This window comes from Hakea prostrata, unplaced genomic scaffold, assembly GCF_041222555.1.
Source record: "Hakea prostrata isolate BN-2017 unplaced genomic scaffold, UWA_Hpros_2 contig_173, whole genome shotgun sequence".
NCBI lineage: Eukaryota > Viridiplantae > Streptophyta > Magnoliopsida > Proteales > Proteaceae > Hakea > Hakea prostrata.
Window position 1 is genome coordinate 50,011 of NW_028291292.1, and position 27,969 is coordinate 77,979.

General features: G+C 40.7%; 1 pseudogene; it reads left to right on the plus strand.

The window, feature by feature from the left end:
* The first annotated feature begins 11 nt into the window (after positions 1-11).
* Positions 12-27,482, plus strand: LOC148998723 (exopolygalacturonase-like; annotated as a pseudogene).
* Positions 27,483-27,969: the final 487 nt, after the last annotated feature.

The window sequence follows — 27,969 nt, forward strand, 5'->3', positions numbered from 1 at the left end:
ACCAGATCAAAATGGCGGAAGGTGATGAGGAAAAGACGGCTTTTCATACCCATGATGGGCATTACAAGTTCCTGGTGATGCCATTTGGGCTTTCGAATGCTCTAGCCACATTTCAATCACTCATGAATGAGGTATTTCGGGAACATTTGCGAAAATTTATTTTGGTGTTCTTTGTCGATATCTTAGTGTATAGCAGGACCATGGAGGAACATGTGGGTTATTTGCGAACCACCTTTATACTTCTCACATAGCACCACCTCGTTGTCAACCGGAAAAAAAATGCATGTTTGGGGTTGCTACACTGGAGTATTTAGGGCATATCATATCTAAAGACGGAATTGCTGTAGATCCATGAAAGATCAAGTGCATGGTGGAATGGCCCCAACCTTCCAATCTTAAAACCTTGCAAGGGTTTTTAGGTTTAACCGAGTATTACCGAAGATTCGTCAAAGATTATGTAAAGATTGCCGCTCCGCTTACTAACTTTGTCACGCCCTCCCAGCCGGTACCCTATCTGGCATACCCGAGAGTGTGATCCACAGCCCGAAGATCAGGTATCGAGTGATCAACCTCCCACATAAACAATAACATAATCATGAACAATCATAATAAAAGTGCGGAAGATAAATCATAGATCCAATAAAGAAAGAATGAATCATAAATGAATCAGAATAATAGATATAATCAGAGTATCAAACAGATAAGTAAAGTGAGGCAAAAATCCCACTTTACAACCAGCTGAAAAGTAGCTCTAAAGAGAATAAACTAAATAAAATCTAATCCCAGTAGCTAGTACATTGGGTAACTAAATTGTTCTCCACTTTATAGACAACATCCTTGTAAGTGTAAATCTCATAAATGGCACAAGGACGCTTCCACTCAATGGTCGGACTAAGCATCGTATGGAGCATAACCACTCGCGGGATCTTCAGAGTAATTGTGGTAACCGCAATCATCTTCCTGGAGATATGCCTCTTCGCCTTGCGCTTCTTCATAGGGACCGTCATAGTACTCGCAGACTGCAGGATAGTCTAACAATATTGTACAATAAAGGAATGAGTTTCAAAGAAACTCGGTAAAGGCGATTAAAAATCCATAATAACATAAATGGCGGGATTCCAGAACAAACATAAATGCAATATGATATGAGACAAGCAATGAATGAATGAATCTAACTCTATGTATGCTGGTCTCTATTGGCAGACATGCTTTAAGTCATAGCACCGTACTTCTTTAGGAAGGTCCACTCACATCCTCAACCATTTAAGATATCTTGGATTCTCTCACGGATCATTTCACCGGTCTTGAGCAGCCGATTGGTAATGGGTCCTTCATCCCTCAGGACAAACCATGGCAGGGGGTTAAGTCAACACACTCTCTCACAACCATTTGGTATAAGTACTGGCGCATGTCGGGGTAAAACCTAGCCAAATGCAAGTCTTCTACTTAGTTACATCAAGTCGGATCCAGATACTTCCATTCCTCGTCCCCGACGATCCTTTCCGGTATCCTTCACACTAGAGTCCTCATAGTCCCTGACTACGGACTCATCAACCCTATTGATCATCCACATATGGTAAACGGGAAGCTCTCACGTCCTCTCACGGGTTGGTTACCGGTCTTAAGCGCCCGTGAGCCCAAGTCTAACCATATGCAACCCTACCAATAAATGGCCCCCACAATGTGATTCCTGTCCTCTCACGGGTTGGTTACCGGTCTTGAGCGCCCATGAATCCCCATTGCTACCACGGGTCGTTCGGTCTCAATACCCCTCCGATTAGGGTCTGACATAACAGGACATCCTAGCCAAACACTACTAGACAATCCTAGATATGTCATCCAACAGTTTAGGAAGGTGTCCAGAGGGCATCTCCGGAAACATCCCATAATATTCCCGTAGTAGTCCAAGAACAGAAGTGTCAAAAGGACACCTCTCCTTTCCAAACCATACTTAAGCATACACATGCATCAATTCATATCATCACATATATGGTAACTTCATATATGGAAAGAAATCAATAATTACAATCACTTTTATAACATTGGTAAGTAAATCATACATGAATCAATTTAATATGAATAAGTAATGCTACTGTAATCAAAGTTATGCAACAGTAGTATATCATTGTAAGAATCTAATTTAGGAATCATATCTATGATATTCAAATATAGAAACTAGATTCATGCTATCTATGTAATTAAGGAAATAACCATCCTTACCTTTTATAACTCGCAAAGGAATCCTAAGAAGTCAAGTAAGATCTCGGCAAACTTGAGAAGAAGGTCCTAAACAAGTATATACAACATATTAGGAAAGATCCCTAACAGAAAAGATACCAAAACATCCAACATAGACCAATTCTGGAGTTGCTGTACTCATTGGTCGAGTGGATTGGTCGACTGGTCCAGTCGACCAATGCACAAAGACGTAGCCTATAAAATCGAGTTTTAAGATATGAAATCCGAATTTGGTGGTTCAAAAGGGTACTAATCAAGGGGTAGACTACATCAGTAGTATTCTAACATATAGGGGACCTCAAAACACCAATCAAATCAAGATATCAAGATCCAAATTAGGAAACAAAAAGTTACCATAATTAAATCAACCATGGATCTTGATGAATTTGAAATAGAAAACAAAGACAAGAACAATAGGAGGATGGATCATTGCTTCAGGTAAAGGTATCATGAAAACATACTTAGATCTTCAAGGAACAAGGCTTAGAAGCATAAATCTAAATAAGGAAATAAAACCTACCATATATGTAACTACCATGCATCATGAAGAACACATAGTAAGGTAGAAGAGAACACTAGAGATCTATAGATTATGGATCATGGAAGGAAAACACAGTAATTAACTACTAACATGATCATCATAGAAGATCCAAAGAGATCGGAATTCAGATTAGAAGTTTAACAAAGATTAGATCATGGTTTGATCATGATTCCTTCAAAAGCTTGCAATGATCATGGTTAAGATCATTGTTCTAGCCTCAAATCCTTAGGATGATCATGAGAACATGTTCGAGAGATGTTTGCAACAGAGAATGCAGCATCTCTTCTACTGTCTCAACTCAAAAAGGAAAGAAAAACAAAGATGGAGGAGAAGAAGAGAGAGTAGACATACCTTTTGATGCAAAAAGAAGAGTTTCGACGAAGATCCGTCAAGAAAACACCAAGGATGCAAGAGAGATGACTTGCGAGAGGTCTTTGGTTCGTTCTAGAGAGTTTGGAGGCAGCAAATACGAAGTGGACTCGAGATTGGACTTAAATAGAGCAAGAACAACCTAATTGCCAAAGACAGCACTCATTGGTCGAGTGGATTGGTCGACTGGCCCGATCGACCAATCGGTCGACCAATCTTGACAAACAAGACCAAAACGGGGAATTGAAGGTCCGGATCAAATCCAATCCTAAAGGGGTTTTGCACACGAGTCAAGTGACTTACCTAATAGGTAGAAATGCCTTCAAACCAAGATAGAGAGCACTCCAAGTCCATCAACTAATCAGATCTTCATCAGGATTCAGTTTCCAAAAATAGAACCTCATCATCAACTTTCATGGATTCAAAGCCAGACACCAAGTCCTCCACTGGGATGGCCCAAAGCTGACTTCTTACTTTACTTCGGGTCATCGGACCTACAAATAACAAGGTTTCCGGGTCAAGGTTAGGGCTGGGTTTTACATTCTCCCCCCCTTAAAGAAATTTTGTCCCCGAAATTGAAAGCGTACCTGTGCTTCCAAAGAGGTAAGGAAACTTCTCCTTCATATCTTCTTCCTTCTCCCAAGAAGCTTCTTCAGGGGTATGGTTCTTCCACCGAATCTTCACCAAAGGAATGGTGTGATTCCGCAGCTGCTTGTCCTTCCTATCCAAGATTTCGGCCGGTTCTTCATCATAGGTCAAATCAGCACTAAGTCCTTCAGGTGCTTGCTGTGAAATCCCCCAGATTTCTACCCCTTTAACCCGTGGTTTTAAGACCGAGAACCTGGGCTTTGATTCGGCGACAATTGTGGACCATTCAATTCGAGCCCGAAGGATTGGAAATTAAACAAATGTTGGTAAATGACCCTTATAATGACTCAAAACTCTCCTAAAGTTTAAGTGGAGAGAAGATTAGTCTCGATAGTGTAAAAAGGGTAATTTTGGAATACCTGTAGATCAGTGATGGAGAATCCGATTGACATAAATAAGATATCAAATCGAAGATCGTCGAAAGACCTTTCCAACAAGCCAAAGATCATCAAAATCAGAGTTCGTTTGGGGGTCCAACCATGAGCCAGAAGTTTGAGCCGTTTAGGTGAACCAACCCCCATCCCATTTTCTGTTTAGGGGCAAAATTGGAAATTCGGATTTTTAAACCCTATTTATGTTTTATCTGATCCGTAAACGCATTTTTGGAGGCTAGAAAGAGGCGGAAGCTTTGGAGAAAAGGAGAAACGAAAGAGAGGAGTGATTTCCATTCTTCCGAAGGTGTCTGTGATCCGAATCTTTGCAGAATCATTATGAAAGGTTAATTTTCTTTAATGCTTCTCTTACTCACAATTTTGTGAGTATTTTCTCTCCTTTCTTTTTGAGGAATCTTGAAAGGGAAGGTCGTTAGGTATCTTGGTTGCTTTTCTTTATTGTATTAATGTCCCTTCCTAGTTTGTGGGAGTGATATCTTTTCTCTTCTATTGAGGGATCTGTGAAAGGGAATAATGATAGGTACCCTAGATGCTTATATTTTCTTATATTAATGTTTTCCTTGAGTTTGGGAGTATTGGTTTATCTCCTTCCAAAAGATTTTAGAATTTTGATTCTCTAGGTCACCCACGGGTGATTTATGAGAGCCAAATTTGGGGCATTTTGATTTTGGTCAAATTTAATAAAATTGAAGGTACCCGTAAGATCCTTTTGTTGTCAATTAGCTTTCCCCAAAATTTCGTTTCGTTTAGACTTCGAATTGGTGACGAATTAAGAACTATTCACTAGTGAGGTTGAGAACTACCCTTTTTAACCTAATTTTCAAATTTGGGTTTTTGTGGGAAGATTTTAAGATATCATTTGAAACCCAAATTGGCTCTAATTTGTGATAATTATTTCTTTTGCATAAATAGGTTAATATATCTTTAATCACTAATTTGTGGGAGTAGATTCTTGGATTTGGAGGAAGAACAAAGTAAAAGGTGAGGAATAACCAACCCATTATATTGAATTGATTGTTGTTGTTTTATATCTTTTGATAAATATGAATTGTCATAATATATGTTTATCATTATTACTTATGATGTTGCTTCTTGCTGTGAAAATATATTAATGTTGTTATGATATGGAATGTGAATGTATGTGAAGGGAGAAGAGAAATATTATTATTTCTTCTACCTTGTATTATCTGTTTGGGTTGTGGGTTCACCCATTGCCCTAGTGATATTATATAATTGCTTATATTGTGGTTGGGAATGGGGAATGCCCTTTGGGCATTTCTGCCATAGGATACCAAAGGAGGCAGTATGGGACGCATTCCTATGGTGCCCTTGGCTTTTTCCCAATTACTAATTTACATATTTAGGGCATGTCTAGAAGTGTTTGGTTAGGTGACCTCATGAGTACTACTACCCTTTCGGCAGGGGTATTGAAGCCGGTTAACCCGTGATGTTAGTGGCTGGGTCCTGTATGTCAAGTAGGCCCACTATCATCATAGAGAGGTAGGGTTGCATATAATAGATAAGGGCTCATGGACGCTCAAGACCGGTGAAATGATCCGTGAGAGGACATGGAGATCATCCTGTCCATTATATGTGGATGACCACTGGGTTAATGAATGGGGTCCAACAGATGCCTCCATTGAGGATTTCATTCATAGGTGGGAAGGTATTGAACCAACAGAGCACTAGGCGTGAGGGGAAATATCCAGACCATATGTAGTACGAGACCATATGACTTTGCATTGGGCCTAAGTTTATCCTTGACACGCGCCAGATCTTATACCAATGGTGATGTGAGAGAGTGGTGACCTAATCCCCAACCATGGCTTGACAGGACTTTACACAACAACCGCGGAGAACCCAACAGACGTGCATCAGAGCCGTGAGGGAAGAGTGATGAGACCGCCCAAAGAAGACTGGTGTGTGACTTAATGCGTGTCTACCATAGAGACTTCATGATAGAGTTAGGAGCATAATCATTCACATATCATATCATTGTCATTAATTACATTATTGATATTTATGTTATATGTGTGGTGTGGAATCTTGAGAATGAATGTGTGATATGATGTTGAGTTGACCTCACTGAGTTCTGTTGAACTCATTCCTTTTATATGTCTTTTTCTATTAGATTATATTGCAGGTTATGAGGACTTCTTCCAAATGGAGGATTCGTTGCTATTATATCTTCTTGAAGGAGTGACCGAAGAAGAAGTGGACGCACATGGAGCTTCATGCCAGTATCAAGACTATTCTTTTGGGTGGGATTCCATTGGAGAACTAGTCAAGTTTAGTTTATTTTTCCGCTGCGAATAAAACTACTCTCTTTTCTTTTAAAAATTCTGATGTTATACCTTTTATTTTGAAGTAATGGATGACTGTAACCATTATTTCGATTTTGATAATTTATTACTTGAACTTGATTTATTCTTGTCCATTTAATTATGCTATATCATGTTTTGTGTATGGATTTGTCACTGAACCTAGATCTTGCGGTGTATCACCCCCACGGGCATTCGGGTATGACCGGATCCGGCTGGGTGGGGTGTGACAGAAGTGGTATCAGAGCCTAGGTTCAGACAAGTCCTAACATTATATGATACAGTAGGGGCATCCTGAGTCATCGATTCATAAATGACTCTATTAAATAGAAGTGAATAATAGGCTCAACATGAACTTAGAAAATTTATTGTAATGTTGCATAATGAATCAACTTGAATAAGATACAATAAGTATATGGAACACAAAGTCATGAATGTCATTAATTAAACAAAAGCATAAAACACAATAAAGCATATGAAACAGTAAAAGTGCATAATTTATAAAATAATTAGATTCTAAAATCTCATAACCCAATATCAAGCGAAAGAGCGTGGACAAATACGCATAATAAAACATGTGTTTGAAACATAATAAAGCCGAGTGAAGTAACCCTGGGCATCTGTGATAGTAGAAGGTAAAGTCAAGGTTGTTAACGCTTGGGTGGAGGTTGAGGCATTTTGGACAAAGGAAGTTCTCTAAATTTTCTCCCTCAAATTCTCCGTGTTAGTGAAATTCACTCCGAAGTGTCTGAAGATACGGTTCAAGAGATACCCGTACCCAAGGTTGGGTACCTTGAGATGATGCATGTTGAATGATATATGTGAGATCAATGAGGATACCTTACATATAAGCGAAGATGGTGTGTGGAGAAAGTTTGTATTTGATTTCGAGAAGGAGATGTAGTTAAATATCATGTTTGTGCGTCGCATGGGGTTAGATCTAACCTAGAAGTATAGTAAAACCACACCCAAGGCAAGAGTGAGGGTGAGAGAATGTGAAAAAGGTTAAAGAATGGAGGAAAAAAAAAAAAAATTTTGGGCTGTGGGCGTACGCGCGCGCGCAGCGCAGACGGCTGCGCCATGGCGCGCGAGTGTTTTCAAAGAAAAAAAAAAAAAAGTTTTACTTTTGGCAGGTCTCTGATTTCCAGAGACCTACCGGGCGGGTGGCCGGGCGCTTGAAGCCACCGGCCCAACCCCCCATTGTTTTTCAAAACAAAAAAAAAAAAGGTTTCTTCTCGGGACGCTGTTTTTTTAGAGACACCTGGGTTTTTAAAATAAAAAAGTAAAAATAAATATTTATATATGTATATAAAATAAAATAAAAACATTTTTTTTGGGCCCTTAATTTCAGAAACCTCCGGGTCCCAAAAAAAAAAAAAAAAAAAAGTTTGAAAGAAAGTTTTTCTTCTTCTTTTGAGCATGTGAGTTCAAGAACCACATTTGGTTCCTATAAAAATAAAAATAAAATAAAATAAAAAGAACTTTTTTTTTTCGGGCCCTTGATTTCAAAGACTGGGTATTTATTTATTATTTAAAAAAAAAAAGAATTTGGGTCCTAATTTCAGAAACCCCTAGTACTTTTGGAAAAAAAATTGAAATTATTATTATTATTATTATTTTTTCTTCTTTCTTTTGGCCCTCTTATTCCAAAGACCCCCATGGGATTTATTAAAAAGAAAATTTTGGAAAGCTTCTAAGCACTTTTATTAGTTTCCAATAATAAATAATAAATAAAAAAAATAATAATAATAAAAATAAAAGATTTAAAAAAAAATTAATTTTGTGGGATCCTTTGAAGCACTTCAATTGGTATTTATTCTTGTCTTAAACTCAAATGGTTGGTTTGCTAGTGGTTATTACAAGAGATGGATGTATGGGACAAGTGTTTGTGAAGTTGGGATTTTGGTAAAGTGAATAGTGAAATTGGTGCAAAGTATGGGAAATCTTTTTGTTGAAGCTTGGCTTGTGCGGAAATTGGTTGGAGCATGTTTCTAAACACCCCTAGGCATGTTTCTAACCAATATCGGCAAGCATTTCCCAGTTCTGAAAAAAATCATGTTGTTAATAATGAAATTGAAAAGAAAGATAGGTAAGAATGAATGTTTTCTTGTGTTGTTGATCTTGATAATCTGTATGAAGTGTCTATGAGTGTTGTTTTGAGTTCCTCTTAGCTGTTTAAGAAGTCAGCTCTTTACCCATTAGACCTATTCTTCGTTGTACTTTCCATCCCCTTTGTAAAAATTCGGTGGAACAATCACACCCCTGAAGAAGTTCCTCATCTTATTGGGAGTTCAAGTATGCTTTCAATTTCGAGGACGAAATTATTTTAAGGGGGGGAGATTGTAAAATCCCACATAACCCTAACCTTGCTGCTGTGCCGAATGCATACCTACCATATACATTGTTCGATTTATTCTCTATCATATGAGTTGCCTAATTTCGTTTAGTAGAAGTTTACCCCAAACTTGACATATTCTCTCTTCGAGTTCTTCTTGTGCCTTCTATTCCTTTTGATAGGAGGGTGATCTTAAGTCATTCACATGATTGATCCTTATATCCCTGCTGTTCTAGAGTGGATCTCCATACACTCTATAACCTTGTGAATTCTCCACATGATGATTTTGAAAAGAAATCAAGTGTGATCTTCATGATTTGTTATTCCTTCTAATTGTTTCAAGACTTCAAGCTTTTCATCTCCTATTCTTCAATCAAAGAATTTTAATCTCTCTTGTGTTGTATTGATCTACTCTTGCTATGATTTATTCTTTGAGATTGAGATTATGAAGTAGATGTTGCATCCTTGCAACATATTGATCCTTGCAACCATCTCTTCTACAATCTCCTTTCATTCTTAAAGTTTTGTGATCTTCATATTAATCTTCACCATGATCCTTGTGAAATCTTCATGAAGCCATGATCATACTTTCGATTTGATTTCAAAGCATGTCAGATTTACTCCTCTGTTTTTATTACAAAAGACTTATTGTTATTTGTTTCCCGTAGATTTTGGGAGAAGAAAGTCAAGATAAAAGCAATGTATCTCCATCTCTTTGGAAGCCTAGTACTCTCCCAATTTCGAGGACGAAATTTCTTTTAAGGGGGAGGAATGTGAAATCCCCCAGATTTCTACCCCTTTAACCCGTGGTTTTAAGACCGAGAACCTGGGCTTTGATTCGGCGACAATTGTGGACCATTCAATTCGAGCCCGAAGGATTGGAAATTAAACAAATGTTGGTAAATGACCCTTATAATGACTCAAAACTCTCCTAAAGTTTAAGTGGAGAGAAGATTAGTCTCGATAGTGTAAAAAGGGTAATTTTGGAATACCTGTAGATCAGTGATGGAGAATCCGATTGACATAAATAAGATATCAAATCGAAGATCGTCGAAAGACCTTTCCAACAAGCCAAAGATCATCAAAATCAGAGTTCGTTTGGGGGTTCAACCATGAGCCAGAAATTTGAGCCGTTTAGGTGAACCAACCCCCATCCCATTTTCTGTTTAGGGGCAAAATTGGAAATTCGGATTTTTAAACCCTATTTATGTTTTATCTGATCCGTAAACGCATTTTTGGAGGCTAGAAAGAGGCGGAAGCTTTGGAGAAAAGGAGAAACGAAAGAGAGGAGTGATTTCCATTCTTCCGAAGGTGTCTGTGATCCGAATCTTTGCAGAATCATTATGAAAGGTTAATTTTCTTTAATGCTTCTCTTACTCACAATTTTGTGAGTATTTTCTCTCCTTTCTTTTTGAGGAATCTTGAAAGGGAAGGTCGTTAGGTATCTTGGTTGCTTTTCTTTATTGTATTAATGTCCCTTCCTAGTTTGTGGGAGTGATATCTTTTCTCTTCTATTGAGGGATCTGTGAAAGGGAATAATGATAGGTACCCTAGATGCTTATATTTTCTTATATTAATGTTTTCCTTGAGTTTGGGAGTATTGGTTTATCTCCTTCCAAAAGATTTTAGAATTTTGATTCTCTAGGTCACCCACGGGTGATTTATGAGAGCCAAATTTGGGGCATTTTGATTTTGGTCAAATTTAATAAAATTGAAGGTACCCGTAAGATCCTTTTGTTGTCAATTAGCTTTCCCCAAAATTTCGTTTCGTTTAGACTTCGAATTGGTGACGAATTAAGAACTATTCACTAGTGAGGTTGAGAACTACCCTTTTTAACCTAATTTTCAAATTTGGGTTTTTGTGGGAAGATTTTAAGATATCATTTGAAACCCAAATTGGCTCTAATTTGTGATAATTATTTCTTTTGCATAAATAGGTTAATATATCTTTAATCACTAATTTGTGGGAGTAGATTCATGGATTTGGAGGAAGAACAAAGTAAAAGGTGAGGAATAACCAACCCATTATATTGAATTGATTGTTGTTGTTTTATATCTTTTGATAAATATGAATTGTCATAATATATGTTTATCATTATTACTTATGATGTTGCTTCTTGCTGTGAAAATATATTAATGTTGTTATGATATGGAATGTGAATGTATGTGAAGGGAGAAGAGAAATATTATTATTTCTTCTACCTTGTATTATCTGTTTGGGTTGTGGGTTCACCCATTGCCCTAGTGATATTATATAATTGCTTATATTGTGGTTGGGAATGGGGAATGCCCTTTGGGCATTTCTCGCCATAGGATACCAAAGGAGGCGGTATGGGACGCATTCCTATGGTGCCCTTGGCTTTTTCCCCAATTACTAATTTACATATTTAGGGCATGTCTAGAAGTGTTTGGTTAGGTGACCTCATGAGTACTACTACCCTTCCGGCGGGGGTATTGAAGCCGGTTAACCCGTGATGTTAGTGGCTGGGTCCTGTATGTCAAGTAGGCCCACTATCATCATAGAGAGGTAGGGTTGCATATAATAGATAAGGGCTCATGGACGCTCAAGACCGGTGAAATGATCCGTGAGAGGACATGGAGATCATCCTGTCCATTATATGTGGATGACCACTGGGTTAATGAATGGGGTCCAACAGATGCCTCCATTGAGGATTTCATTCATAGGTGGGAAGGTATTGAACCAACAGAGCACTAGGCGTGAGGGGAAATATCCGGACCATATGTAGTACGAGACCATATGACTTTGCATTGGGCCTAAGTTTATCCTTGACACGCGCGGATCTTATACCAATGGTGATGTGAGAGAGTGGTGACCTAATCCCCAACCATGGCTTGACCGGACTTTACACAACAACCGCGGAGAACCCAACAGACGTGCATCGAGCCGTGAGGGAAGAGTGATGAGACCGCCCAAAGAAGACGGTGTGTGACTTAATGCGTGTCTACCATAGAGACTTCATGATAGAGTTAGGAGCATAATCATTCACATATCATATCATTGTCATTAATTACATTATTGATATTTATGTTATATGTGTGGTGTGGAATCTTGAGAATGAATGTGTGATATGATGTTGAGTTGACCTCACCGAGTTCGTTGAACTCATTCCTTTTATATGTCTTTTTCTATTAGATTATATTGCAGAGTTATGAGGACTTCTTCCAAATGGAGGATTCGTTGCTATTATATCTTCTTGAAGGAGTGACCGAAGAAGAAGTGGACGCACATGGAGCTTCATGCCAGTATCAAGACTATTCTTTTGGGTGGGATTCCATTAGAGAACTAGTCAAGTTTTGTTTATTTTTCCGCTGCGAATAAAACTACTCTCTTTTCTTTTAAAAATTCTGATGTTATACCTTTTATTTTGAAGTAATGGATGACTGTAACCATTATTTCGATTTTGATAATTTATTACTTGAACTTGATTTATTCTTGTCCATTTAATTATGCTATATCATGTTTTGTATGGATTTGTCACTGAACCTAGATCTTGCGGTGTATCACCCCCACGGGCATTCGGGTATGGCGGGGTCCGGGGGGGGGGGGGGGGGCCGGGGGGGGCAAAATGTGTTCCGGATTCTCTATGTATTTTCGGAGCATCGAAATATGAAACACATTGTGAACACCAGCAAGAGGCGGAGGTAATGCTAATCGATACGCAACAGGTTCAACCTTTTCCAAAATCTCGAAAGGTCCAATGTAACGAGGGCTAAGCTTTCCCTTAACATTGAATCTCATCACACCCTTAATTGGTGAGACCTTCAGAAAGACTTTCTCTCCAACTTGAAATTCCAAATCGGTCCTTCTCTTATCAGCATAAGATTTCTGTCTCGACTGGGCAGACTTAATCCTTTCTCTTATCATATCTACCATAGCACTTGTAGCTTCAATCATCTCAGGACCTAAGACTTTTCTTTCACCTGTCTCAGTCCAGTACAAAGGTGTCCTACAAGTACTGCCATACAAAGCCTTGAATGGAGCCATGCCTATTGTTGCTTGATAACTGTTTTTATAGGCAAACTCAACCAAAGCTAGGTGTTCATCCCAATTACCACCCATATCCACCACACAAGATCTGAGCATGTCATCCAATGTCTGAATTGTCCGCTCGATTGTCCATCGACCGTGGATGATGAGCTGTACTCAAGTTCAATTGGGTTCCCAAGGCCTTCTCGCAAACTATTCCAAAACCTTGAGGTGAACCTAGGATCACGATCCGAAACAATACTCAATGGCACACCATGCGGACGAACCACATTATCCACATAAAGCCTTGCTAGCTTATCCAGAGTATGAGTGATCTTCATAGGAATGAAATGGGCTGATTTGGTCGACCTATCAACAATCACCCACACAAGTGTCATTGCCTTTACTTGTCCGAGGCAAGCTAGTCACAAAGTCCATGGAGATATCCTCCCACTTCCAACTAGGAATAGGAAGAGGCTGAAGTAATCCAGATGGAGGTTGTCGAACGGCTTTCACACGTTGGCAAGTCTCACACTTGGCAACAAAATCATCAACATCCGCCTTTAGACCAATCCACCAAAAATGTTCCTTCAAGTCTTTGTACATCTTGGTGCTTCCCGGGTGTATAGTAAAGACCGACTGGTGTGCTTCCTTCAATATTTCTTTCTTAACTTCTTCGTTTACGTGCACGCACGGTCTTCCTCTAAACAACAAAGCACCATCCATGGATATACCAAAGTCGGGGTCCGACTCGAGATTCGAAGAAATCTTCTCAACTTTGATCAAAAACTCTTGATCGAACTCTGCAGAGCAACAATCTTATCTCTAAGACCAGATCTTGCCGTCATGGCAGAAAGAATAAAATCAGAATTCTCAGGGACGATTTCCAAATCAAAACTCTCAATAGAAGACCACAATGGTAAACTCAAAGCATTCAAATCCAAAGTCTTCTTCCTGGTTCTTCCTACTAAGAGCATCAACAACAACATTTGCTTTCCCAGGGTGATACTTGAATATCACAATCATAATCGGAGACTAGTTCCAACCATCTCCTTTGTCTCATGTTCAACTCCTTTTGGGTAAAGAAGTATTTCAAACTCTTATGATCCGTGAAAATGGCAATCTTCTCACCCTAAAGGTAATGTCTCCATATCTTCAAGGCAAAGACAACGGCGGCAAGTTCTAGATCGTGAGTGGGGTAATTCCGCTCATAATCCTTCAATTGCCGAGAAGCATAGGCTACGACCTTGCCATGTTGCATCAGTACACAACCCAAACCAATCTTTGACGCATCGGTATAAACTGTCATACCACCGGAACTATCAGGTATAGTCAAAACCGGGGCACTTGTCCATCTATCCTTCAACTCTTGGAAATTCTTCTCACAAAGCGCCGACCAAACAAACTTTTCTTCTTTCCTCGGTCAACTTAGTCATAGGAGCAGCCAACCGAGAAAAGTTCTCAATAAACCTTCGGTAGTAACCCGCCAATCCAAGAAAACTTCTTATTTCCGTTACCGACTTCGGTCTTTCCCAATCAGCCACAGCTTGGACCTTTTCAGGATCGACACGAATACCTTTGGCTGAAACTACATGACCAAGGAATACCACTCTCTTAAGCCGAATTCACACTTGCTAAACTTAGCGAACAACTTCTTTTCTCGCAACCTTTGCAAAGTGAAACTTAGATGACTCGCATGCTCTTCATCGCTCTTCGAATAGATCAAGATGTCATCAATGAAAACAATCACGAACTTATCAAGCACATCATGAAATACTCGGTTCATGAGGTCCATGAACACCGCAGAGCATTGGTCAATCCGAAGGGCATGACTCTAAACTCGTAGTGACCATACCGCGTTCGGAAAGCTGTCTTGAAGATATCACTAGACTTCACTTTCAATTGGTGATATCCGGACCTTAAGTCAATCTTTGAGAACACAACTGCACCCTTCAACCGATCGAAGAGATCATCGATCCGGGCAGCGGATATCTATTCTTGATAGTCAACTTATTCAACTCACGGTAGTCGATGCACAAGCGCATACTACCGTCTTTCTTCTTGACGAACAAGACCGGAGCTCCCCAAGGTGACACACTAGGCTGCACGAAACCTCTATCAATGAGCTCATTCAACTGATTTTGCAACTCTTTCAACTCAGTAGGAGCCATCCCGTACGGAGCTTTAGATACCGGAGCAGCACCAGGGACGAGATCAATAGAGAATTCGACATCTCTCGTCCGGGAGGCACTCGATAGATCATCGGGGAAGACATCAACAAAGTCGCAGACAACTCGACTTCATCGACTCTTCTCTCCACTATACCCTTGCCTTCGGATGAAGCATCATCCACTAGGGCATAGACTTGCATCGTCAGGCAGCAAGCAGCCCTTCTTACAAACCCTTCTCTTTTCACCCCGAAATTCAAAGACCGGACTTCCACAAATATGGAACTGAATCTTCTTTGAGGAACAAAGGAACACAGCCTTGTGGGCTGTCAACCAATCAATTCCCAAAATAACATCGAAGTCCTTCATGTCAAGAATCACAAAATTGGCTTCCAAGTTCTTCTCACCAATCAACACGAGACATTTAGATAACCCCTTATCTAGTTTCACAACAGACCAGTAGGTGTACTAATCAATAAACAACTAGACAACTTCTCGTGGCTTAGGTTAGTCTTCTTGATGAATGCAGATGACATGAACGAATGAGATGCACCCGTATCAAATAAGACAAATGCGGAAATAGAAGCGACTAACAATGTACCCGTAATCACATCATGGCTTGGATCCCGCTCAAGACGGAAATACTCGAAAACTCTACCAGAGGGAGGAGCAGGAGCACTCTTCACCACCGGGGCAGGCTCAAGGGTGCCGCCGGGACGAGCACGAGCAAAATGACCAGCTTGCTTGCAGAGAAGCAAACAGGATTGCCGGATCCAACAAGAGGTGGCTGCAACAGAGGGCTTCCGAACAAAAGGCCTTGCACTTGCACTTGCACTTGCACTTGCTGGTGGTCGGTTTCCGCCATACTGTCTAAACCGGCCGGTCCGCTGAAAACCCGTGTTTCGACCTACACTCTTAGCCCGAAAGGTAGGAGTGGGGTAGGGTGTAGGTCTCACAAAACGACGGTCATTACGATCCACCAAACCGGAATTCCTTGATCGCCAAGGCTTTTGCACACGAGCACTTTCCTTCTCTCGTTTCTTCCAACTTCTTCGAGTTCCGCACCACTTGAGCATAGCTCACTATAGGCCGGACTGTGAGGTAAGCTTTAATGGCGTGGCGCAGTCCTTTGAAGAACTTCTTTGCTTTCGCGAGGTCATCCCTCGGAGAATCTGGAGCAAAGAAATGAAGCTCCTCGAACTTCGTTGGTACTCCAACACAGACAGAGTTCCTTGAGTCGTAATCATAAACTCAGCTTCCTTCGCATCTTTTACCGCCTCGGGAAAGTAATTCATACAAAAAGCCTCTTTGAATAACTCCCAAGTTACAACTCCCGCATGCAAACCTTCCAAAACAGACGAGTGGAGATCCACCATGCATCAGCTTCTTGTTGCAACTTCTGTTCAAAGCAAACAAAATCTTCGAGCTTCCGAGCATTGCAGATGTCGGAAAGCCTTCTCCAACTCACGAAGCCACTTGTTAGGAAACAAGGGGTCCTTGGTAACTCCAAAGGAAAGTGGGTACTTGCATCTTCGGAAAACTCTCCATCAAAGGAGTATGAGGAGTTCCAGCTTAAACCTCCCGCATTCAGGATCTGCGGCATGAGGATTCATATTAGCACCAGCCCGGGTCTCATTATGCAGAGTCATGAAACCCACCAACATCCGGTTGAACCGAGCCGCTTGTCGTCGCATCATATTGCCCATAATATTGGCAATATCTCCGAAACTTCCAACATTCGGGGCACCAGGGATCTCATGAGTACCCCGATCAACATTTGGTATCCCACCACCTCCATGAGGTACTTCACCACCTCCCCGAGGTATTTCACCACCTCCATGACCACTGGATTCACCACGCCCACTTCTCGGAGTAACCATTCGCAAAACCGAGAACATCAAAATACCGAATTTCGAAGATTCAACATAAACCACAAGTCCAAATGATTTGAAAACTTAAATCATGCTCAAATATATCCATATAGTCATCAAACAATATTCCATAAGGCAAAAATCACATTTTCCAAAAATTCAACAGCAAATGAGGTCTCCGTGACCATTGGTCGAGTGATTGGTCGATGACCCACCGACCAATGAGTCGACCAATGCAGACACGTAATGCGAAAATTCGCATTATAAGCCTCATTTTCACATTCCAACCTCATTCTAACTTCTTCCAAAGGTGAGAGAGCTCTAGAGAAAATCTCCAAGAGTTCCCACAAGTGTTCTTGAGGTGATTTAGTGCTTCAACAACAACACCACAACACACCATCTTCACGAACAAGGTAAACCTCTTAATCTTCCTTCCATTTTCATCTTCTCATGCTTGCATTTCAATAAAACCATGCTTTACTTGTATCCAATGCTAGAAATCATGCTTAGGAATGCTTAGAAACATATTCCTTAGGTTTTAAACACAATGCCATGCATAGACAACAAGTTTTAACATATTGGTGCTCATCTCGCAAAGTTTTATACCGAAATCGATATCTTTAGAAAAATTTCGTTTCCTCTCAAACCGCTTGAAATTTTCGCACGAGATCAAATGCTACATGCTCAAGATGACATTGTAGATAGGTCCATACAATTTGATTTAACCAATTTCAACTTTTCAAAAATCCAATTTTGACCTAAATTGCAAAATCCCCAAATTTCCTTCTTGCTGAATTTTTTCGCTTTAATCCAAGTTTTCAATCGATTTTCATCAAACAAACTTCATAGACATGAAATTCCAAGTATTGCGCACATGCTAGTATGTTCAAATCAAATTTCCCCCAAATTTGAAATTTTCCGAAAAATTACGAAAATACCCTTTTGGCTCAAATCTTAAAATAGCACTAATTGGAATTGTCTCTTGTCTCTTTCACAGATACACTATGCAAAGGGGAGGGCGAGGATGAGGTAGAGGTCGTGGTCGCATCGTAGGTGCTCTTAGGGGCAGAGGTCGGGTTCCTTCTTGAGCCTAGACAGGAGGTTAGGGAGACCGGACATGTTTGACACACCTCGGGCCGAGTTCCCGTACGAGGCCTACTTCAGCCATCGCAATATTGAGATGGGACGTCTACTTCACTTACGCCAGCTCGTGAGCCTTTAGGATTCGGCAGAGGTTCGACACATTGCGGTGGACTCATCTCTTCACCGAGGATCTACCGGTATACCCGGAACTAGTGAGGTTGTTCTTCAGCAACCTTACTTACACCGAGGAGGCTCGAGGCCAAGGACATCCACTTAGACTTGTCCTCGGGAGCAGGGGTCTTCCGGACTCAGATTCGCTTCTCTACCCGGACACCGGCTGAGATCTTTGGGGTTCCTTACTATCCACAAGCAGGTGTGTGTGGATACCTGCGCAGGAGCAGATCCGGACAGCCATCCGATGCCGTACGAGCTTCCGCGAGATATGCTCTACGCTATGGGATAGCCGTCGATGCTTCACACCGTGGACCAGCGGACGGATGACGGATTCTCGCACGGATTATCGGTCGCATAGTCGGCCGAGACATTATGCCGAAAGCCGGACATCACCATCGGGTCACGGTGATGGAGGCCTTAGTCATCTACCGCATCTACATGGGCTTCGAGATCGATCTCTCCTACATCATTCAGCAGGTCATGCCGGACTTAGTTCTCGCGGCCTAGCATGCGGAACCTTTGCTATGGGAGGCTACCGACTTTGATCTTCGAGGCATTTCGGGGTGAGTTTCGAGGATACACCGGTGGACACCTTGGATCACGGGGATACTCTATTGGGACTCGGACCATTCGTCGGATGAGACTACGACGCAGTCGGAGAGATCTCCCGGTCCGGAGGGTGAGGATGATGATGAATCGGAGGATGAGGATCAGGGATCAGAGGATGGAGGAGAGGATATCGGTCCCGATAGTGATGATCAGGCCGGAGATGATGCAGATATGCGCGAGGCTGAGCTCGTGCATCACGAGTTTCCTTCATCACACTTCGAGGCGGTGGCCCTTCACATGCGTTCCGGAGACTTCGGATCTTGGAGCACAGATGAGATCGATGACTTCCATGCTAGAGAGAATGGAGGTCGGACGAGAGCAGATGTACGAGAGGATGGAGTCACGACGAGGATAGGATAGAGCATCGGGTGACTCAGCTAGCGAGAGGAGTTCGAGCATACGAGGGATCGGAGAAGATCACCTAGATAGACCGTACCTTAGGATTTCCATTTATGCATTTCAGATGTAATCATTGTAAAAACTTTTGAAATTAATGAAGTTCATTTTGTTCCTCTTTAATTATTGTATTTTATGCAACTTTCTTTTCCTTGCATTAGTGACATTTGTTCAAGTATAATTATGGTATGTTATTCGGAAATGTTCTGTTATGCCTCAAAGGTCAAGTTTCTAATTCAGTGTTCTATTATTCACTTCTAAGAGTAGAAGAGTCATTTCAGATCAATGACTCAGGAATGTTCAGTTGTTGTCTTTTGTGGTTAGGATCTCCTCGAACCAAAGGCTCGATACCAATCATCACGCCCTCCCGGCCCGGTACCCTATCTATCCGGCATACCCGAGAGTGTGATCCACAGCCCCAAGATCGGGTATCGAGTGATCAACCTCCCACATAAACAATAACATAATCATGAACAATCATAATAAAAGTGCGGAAGATAAATCATAGATCCAATAAAGAAAGAATGAATCGAGAATAATAGATATAATCAGAGTATCAAACAGATAAGTAAAGTGAGGCAAAAATCCCACTTTACAACCAGCGGAAAAGTAGCTCTAAAGAGAATAAACTAAATAAAATCTAATCCCAGTAGCTAGTACATTGGGTAACTAAATTGTTCTCCACTTTATAGACAACATCCTTGTAAGTGTAAATCTCATAAATGGCACAAGGACGCTTCCACTCAATGGTCGGACTAAGCATCGTACGGAGCATAACCACTCGCGGGATCTTCGGAGTAATTGTGGTAACCGCAATCACCTTCCTGGAGATATGCCTCTTCGCCTTGCGCTTCTTCATAGGGACCGTCATAGTACTCAAGTACTGCAGGATAGTCTAACAACATTGTACAATAAAGGAATGAGTTTCAAAGAAACTCAGTAAGGCAGTTAAAAATCCATAATAACATAAATGGCAGGATTCCAGAACAAACATAAATGCAATATGATATGAGACAAGCAATGAATGAATGAATCTAACTCTATGTATGCTGGTCTCTATTGGCAGACATGCTTTAAGTCATAGCACCGTACTTCTTTAGGAAGGTCCACTCACATCCTCAACCATTTAAGATATCTTGGATTCTCTCACGGATCATTTCACCGGTCTTGAGCAGCCGATTGGTAATGGGTCCTTCATCCCTCGGGACAAACCATGGCGGGGGTTAAGTCAACACACTCTCTCACAACCATTTGGTATAAGTACTTGGCGCATGTCGGGGTAAAACCTAGCCAAATGCAAGTCTTCTACTTAGTTACATCAAGTCAGATCCAGATACTTCCATTCCTCGTCCCTGACGATCCTTTCCGGTATCCTTCACACTAGAGTCCTCATAGTCCCTGACTACGGACTCATCAACCCTATTGATCATCCACATATGGTAAACGGGAAGCTCTCACGTCCTCTCACGGGTTGGTTACCGGTCTTAAGCGCCCGTGAGCCCAAGTCTAACCATATGCAACCCCACCAATAAATGGCCCCCACAATGTGATTCCTGTCCTCTCACGGGTTGGTTACCGGTCTTGAGCGCCCATGAATCCCCATTGCTACCACGGGTCGTTCGGTCTCAATACCCCTCCGATTAGGGTCGACATAACAGGACATCCTAGCCAAACACTACTAGACAATCCTAGATATGTCATCCAACAGTTTAGGAAGGTGTCCAGAGGGCATCTCCGGAAACATCCCATAATATTCCCGTAGTAGTCCAAGAACAGAAGTGTCAAAAGGACACCTCTCCTTTCCAAACCATACTTAAGCATACACATGCATCAATTCATATCATCACATATATGGTAACTTCATATATGGAAAGAAATCAATAATTACAATCACTTTTATAACATTGGTAAGTAAATCATACATGAATCAATTTAATATGAATAAGTAATGCTACTGTAATCAAAGTTATGCAACAGTAGTATATCATTGTAAGAATCTAATTTAGGAATCATATCTATGATATTCAAATATAGAAACTAGATTCATGCTATCTATGTAATTAAGGAAATAACCATCCTTACCTTTTATAACTCGCAAAGGAATCCTAAGAAGTCAAGTAAGATCTCGGCAAACTTGAGAAGAAGGTCCTAAACAAGTATATACAACATATTAGGAAAGATCCCTAACGAGAAAAGATACCAAAACATCCAACATAGACCAATTTGGAGTTGCTGTACTCATTGGTCGAGTGGATTGGTCGACTGGTCCAGTCGACCAATCAGTCGACCAATGCAGACAGTAGCCTATAAAATCAGAGTTTTAAAATATGAAATCCGAATTTGGTGGTTCAAAAGGGTACTAATCAAGGGGTAGACTACATCAGTAGTATTCTAACATATAGGGGACCTCAAAACACCAATCAAATCAAGATATCAAGATCCAAATTAGGAAACAAAAAGTTACCATAATTAAATCAACCATGGATCTTGATGAATTTGAAATAGAAAACAAAGACAAGAACAATAGGAGGATGGATCATTGCTTCAGGTAAAGGTATCATGAAAACATACTTAGATCTTCAAGGAACAAGGCTTAGAAGCATAAATCTAAATAAGGAAATAAAACCTACCATATATGTAACTACCATGCATCATGAAGAACACATAGTAAGGTAGAAGAGAACACTAGAGATCTATAGATTATGGATCATGGAAGGAAAACACAGTAATTAACTACTAACATGATCAACATAGAAGATCCAAAGAGATCAGAATTCAGATTAGAAGTTTAACAAAGATTAGATCATGGTTTGATCATGATTCCTTCAAAAGCATGCAATGATCATGGTTAAGATCATTGTTCTAGCCTCAAATCCTTAGGATGATCATGAGAACATGTTCAGAGATGTTTGCAACAGAGAATGCAGCATCTCTTCTACTGTCTCAACTCAAAAAGGAAAGAAAAACAAAGATGGAGGAGAAGAAGAGAGAGTAGACATACCTTTTGATGCAAAAAGAAGAGTTTCGACGAAGATCCGTCAAGAAAACACCAAGGATGCAAGAGAGATGACTTGCGAGAGGTCTTTGGTTCGTTCGAGAGAGTTTGGAGGCAGCAAATACGAAGTGGACTCGAGATTGGACTTAAATAGAGCAAGAACAACCTAATTGCCAAAGACAGCACTCATTGGTCGAGTGGATTGGTCGGCGGCCCGGTCGACCAATCAGTCGACCAATGCGCGACAAGACCAAAACAGGGAATTGAAGGTCCAGATCAAATCCAATCCTAAAGGGGTTTTGCACACGAGTCAAGTGACTTACCTAATAGGTAGAAATGCCTTCAAACCAAGATAGAGAGCACTCCAAGTCCATCAACTAATCAGATCTTCATCAGGATTCAGTTTCCAAAAATAGAACCTCATCATCAACTTTCATGGATTCAAAGCCAGACACCAAGTCCTCCATTGGGATGGCCCAAAGCTGACTTCTTACTTTACTTCGGGTCATCGGACCTACAAATAACAAGGTTTCCGGGTCAAGGTTAGGGCTGGGTTTTACATTCTCCCCCCTTAAAGAAATTTCGTCCCCGAAATTGAAAGCGTACTGTGCTTCCAAAGAGGTAAGGAAACTTCTCCTTCATATCTTCTTCCTTCTCCCAAGAAGCTTCTTCAGGGGTATGGTTCTTCCACCGAATCTTCACCAAAGGAATGGTGCGATTCCCATGCTGCTTGTCCTTCCTATCCAAGATTTCGGCCGGTTCTTCATCATAGGTCAAATCAGCACTAAGTCTTTCAGGTGCTTGCTGCAAAATGTGTTCCGGATTCTCTATGTATTTTCAGAGCATCGAAATATGAAACACATTGTGAACACCAGCAAGAGGCGGAGGTAATGCTAATCGATACGCAACAGGTCCAACCTTTTCCAAAATCTCGAAAGGTCCAATGTAACGAGGGCTAAGCTTTCCCTTAACATTGAATCTCATCACACCCTTCATTGGTGAGACCTTCGGAAAGACTTTCTCTCCAACTTGAAATTCCAAATCGGTCCTTCTCTTATCAGCATAAGATTTCTGTCTCATTGGGGCGGACTTAATCCTTTCTCTTATCATATCTACCATAGCACTTGTAGCTTCAATCATCTCGGGACCTAAGACTTTTCTTTCACTGTCTCGGTCCAAGTACAAAGGTGTCCTACAAGTCTTGCCATACAAAGCCTTGAATGGAGCCATGCCTATTGTTGCTTGATAACTGTTTTTATAGGCAAACTCAACCAAAGCTAGGTGTTCATCCCAATTACCACCCATATCCACCACACAAGATCTGAGCATGTCATCCAATGTCTGAATTGTCCGCTCAGATTGTCCATCGAACTGTGGATGATGAGCTGTACTCAAGTTCAATTGGGTTCCCAAGGCCTTCTGCAAACTATTCCAAAACCTTGAGGTGAACCTAGGATCACATACCCATTTCCTACTTGGGGAATTGAAGTTTCAAAATCAATGTTCATGTTAGGTAAGTATAAATTTATAATATGTTAATATTTTATTTTACATGCTAGCAAATTAATATGGAACTTAAATGATTTACTACCAACTCTAGCAAGGGAGGCAGTTTTGTCATCTACTGGTAAATGCAAATACAATTATCTTCCTTACATATTTTCTCTTTCTTTTCATCATCATTAAACCAGTCATAAGGACAGGGGACTCCTTGGCCAAGAGAATTGGGGGAGTGTGTGGAAGGTGACTGGAACAAAATGCAGAAGAAATCTATTTTGAACAAAAGGTGACTGGAACAAACTTCAAAACGTCCAGATGAAAATTACTTTTTATCTTATTTTCTTTCCTTGTACCCTAATCAAGAGGTCCAAATTACCTATGCGAGAGAGAGAAATTGTACCAAATGTGCAGATAAAAATTACATTTTATCTAATTTTGAACAAAAGATGACTGGGCTCATTGTCTAGTTATTTTGAAGCGATAAGAAAGTGACCAACTAATAAAGCTGTAATTCTTTTTCTCTGTTAGGAACCCACGAGTCGAATGCAAAATTGTTAATATTAGAGCGATCAATCACACACAATCAAATAGAAAACAAGGAAGAAGGAGACACGGATTTTACCCTGGTTCACCTCAGTGTGAGGCTTTGTCCAACATTAGGTTTTTCACTATATTATTCATGAAAACAACTACATAAATGCTCTATTAGAAGAGAATAAGTATATAGGAGCTTAGAAACCCTAAGCCACCGCTATTCATGGGCCTAGGCCCAAACTAGAAACAAACTTCGAGGCCCACAAAAACATGGACCCTCTACAGGCTATGGAGGCGTTGCCTCCACACCTCCGCCCACTCACCGGGTAGCGGGACCCGTGCACTGTCGGCAACACAATGAGAAGCATGAGCCATACTCAACAAAAACTAATGTTATTTACTTGATAAAATAATGATAAATTGGTTATAATTTTGCCAATCACCCTCAAAGCACACCGTTAGCACTCATATAAGTAATCCCTAACGATTCACATTTTACCGGTATTTATAACCCATAATCAACCTTAATCCCCCCCCTCTCTCTCTCTACCACTTGGCATCGCCTTCTTCCTTCAAACCTGCCTTCACCATGTCCAGTTGGGCAGCTCAGAACCTCCTCACAATCTCTATACTCTTCAATAAGTTCTCCATGGTACCGTCGTCGTAAAGTTTTGACCCCAGTGGCTTTGATCACTAACCACCTTGGACATCTCTCCGCAAAGAAAACACGATAATTTTCATTGGGTGATGCAATCCCTCTGAGTTTCAAATCAAGGGTTGCGATTCAAGGCCGATGGATTTGGCTTGAGAGTGAATGAAATCTGCAGCAACATAGTATTCAGGGCAAGGTATTGTTGGAACCTAGAGATTATCTCCGTTGAATCATCTGGTAACGAAACAACTACTGTCGATATGAATAAGAAGAAGAGCATAATGGAAATTCTCTCCATTTTTTTTTTTCTTTAGGAAGAGAGCACCGAGAGTAGTAAAGTTTTTCTTCCAGCTCCGTCTTTAAAGTGGTGAACCCTCCAGTTTGAAACCATTGCTCTAAGAGATTTCGAGAGATCAAACCAATGCAAAAGAAATCACATGGAACAGAACCAAAAGTTTCCAGTCGCCTAATTGGAGCAAAAACCATGCATTAGAAGGTTGTTAACGTAAAAGATGCATGCAATAATCATGCAGGAAATATATATTGTTTGATTTAGCGATTTAAGGATTCTTTTTAATATTAAAAATAAAAATTTATGCATTTGATTTGCTTTGTGAAGATGTCACCAAGGTAGAGTGCTTACATCCGCAAAAGTAGATAGAAGGGAGGAAGAGAGGGATAATAGGTAGTTCATTCCTGATTTCTGGTGGATATTTTACCTGACGATTGTGGCTACAGAAAAAAGTAGATATTCTTGGAAGAAGTTAGTTATGGCCGTCGGTATCCAACCCAAGTATCACAATGTTGAATTTCATATAAATTCGAATCTCTGTTGAGAGGAAAATGGGAAAGATCATCCTGAAAACAAATTAAATTCCATCCAGGAAAAAGAAAAAGAAAAAGCCAAATAAAAAAGGGAAGAATTATGCAAGGTGCTATTCTCTTCTGGCTTTTCTTAACTTCTTTTACCTGGATTGTTAATGGAGAAAGAATCCTTGGAGAAAAAGCGATTTGCAACGACCCCTAAAAGACAAAGAACAGCTGCACCAGGAGGTTCGGCGGCATTTTCGACGTTATGCGTTATGGCGCTAAAGGAGATGGACGGAACGACGATACCAACGTAATCAATCCTCAATTCTTAATTCTCATTCTTATTGTTATTCTTTTTTCTTTTATGGTTTGCAGAGAGAGATTATGAACCCTAAATTTTGCAGGCTTTCATGGCGGCTTGGAAAGAAACATGTCAATCTTCAAGTTCAGCGACACTTTCCATACCAAAAGGAAGCTTCTTAGTTGGTCCCCTTAAATTCAAGGGGCCTTGCAAAAACTCTTGGTTCCCTTCTTGTCCGGATGCGGGTGTATTTCTATAGGAAAAAAAAACCATTTCTTTCTTCTCAAAACAGATTGGATTGTCCCCTAACATGAGGTTTTCGATTATCTGTATAGGGTGACTTGAAGGCAATCACGGATTTGGGCAAGTATGATTCGGATGATTGGGTCGAGTTTGGATGGGTGACCGGATTGACGTTGACCGGAGGTGGGACTTTTGATGGCCAAGGCGCTGTATCATGGCCTGCCAATAAATGCCCTAAAAGTCTCACCAATTGTAAAGTTCTTCCAACAGGTAAGTGGATATGGATTCAACTAATTTACTTGCTGGTTTTGTGTAATCTATCGTTTGGGTTTCATTAACAAAGGTAACTTATTTTGTTGCAGAGTGTGAAGTTTGTTAGCATGACCAAAACAGTAGTGAAGGGGATAAAGTCTTTAAATAGCAAGTTCTTCCACATTGCTTTGCTGCTTACCTGAGACTTCCAAGGGAGCGATATCACAATCATCGCACCGGAGACAGCCCTAACACGGATGGAATCCACATAGAACGAAGCGGTGGTGTTAGCATCTCTAATTCTGTAATTGGTACCGGCGATGATTGCATCTCCATCGGACAAGCCAATTCCAATGTCCACATCAATGGTATCACTGCGGACCTAGTCACGGCATCAGGTTGGTGCATGAATTGATCTTGATCTTAAATCCTGCTACAAAACCTCAAATTCATTCACGAATTTTGTTGATATGATTGCTTCTTGTAGTGTTGGAAGCTTGGGGAAATACCCGAAGGAAGGTGATGTGAGAGGGCTTCTTTGTTGAAAATTGTAAATTAAGTGGAACAACGAATGGAATTAGGATCAAGACATGGCAAAACTCACCTGGCGCTTGGTGCGGCTTCTAACATGACCTTTGAACACATTGAAATGAAAAGTGTTACTAATCCAATCATCATCGACCGGACATATTGTCCTTACGCCAAATGTGATGAAAAGGTTAGTAGCTAGAAACCACCAAATTCGTTCATTGCTGCAACTTTTTTTCTTCGTTGAGGTGTTTTAACAAACACTTTGGAACATGACAAATGGATTAATATTGCAGGCACCATCAAAAGTTGCGTTGAGTGACGTGTCCTTCGAGGCACATTACGGGAACTTCAGCTTCTCCGATGGCGGTGACATTGGAGTGTAGCCAAGGGTGCCATGTAAGAATGTGAATCTTGAAGATATTCACTTGGAACACCTGCAGGGGAGGAACCGCAACTACGTCATCGTGTCGGCATGTCAATGCCAAATATATTGGAACCCAGATTCCTCCAGCCTGTAAATCCACCCTGTAAACATAGGGTTCGGCTCCTCTCCAGAGGGTGAATATCTCCCCCGGGGGGCCCACTGAAATCTAACATCTTGCCAGGTGGAATATATCGATTCAAGGATTCTTTTTACCATAATTTTAATCTATGCCCCCCTTAGCCAATGGACGGTTAGTAGGATGGCCGGGAACCACGACTTCTCTCGAAAGTGAGAGGTCGTGGGATCAACCCTGCCGGCGGCATATGTAATATCTCCATCCCCCAATTTCCCTATGTATAACCAACTAAGAACACTCAGTTGGTTAACAGTTAATTCAATAAATTTTATGATGAAAATACCTTTGTGTCCTTTTGGATTTCGTTTATTTCTTTACTAATGTTGGGTCCCCTTAATGTAATATATTATGTGTGGGTCCCAGTCAGACTAACAATATTTGTCGTTATTAAGCATATTCAAATTTCAAACGTGACGGGACCAAAATGCCCCTTAGGTTATTTAAACGTGACGGTTTTT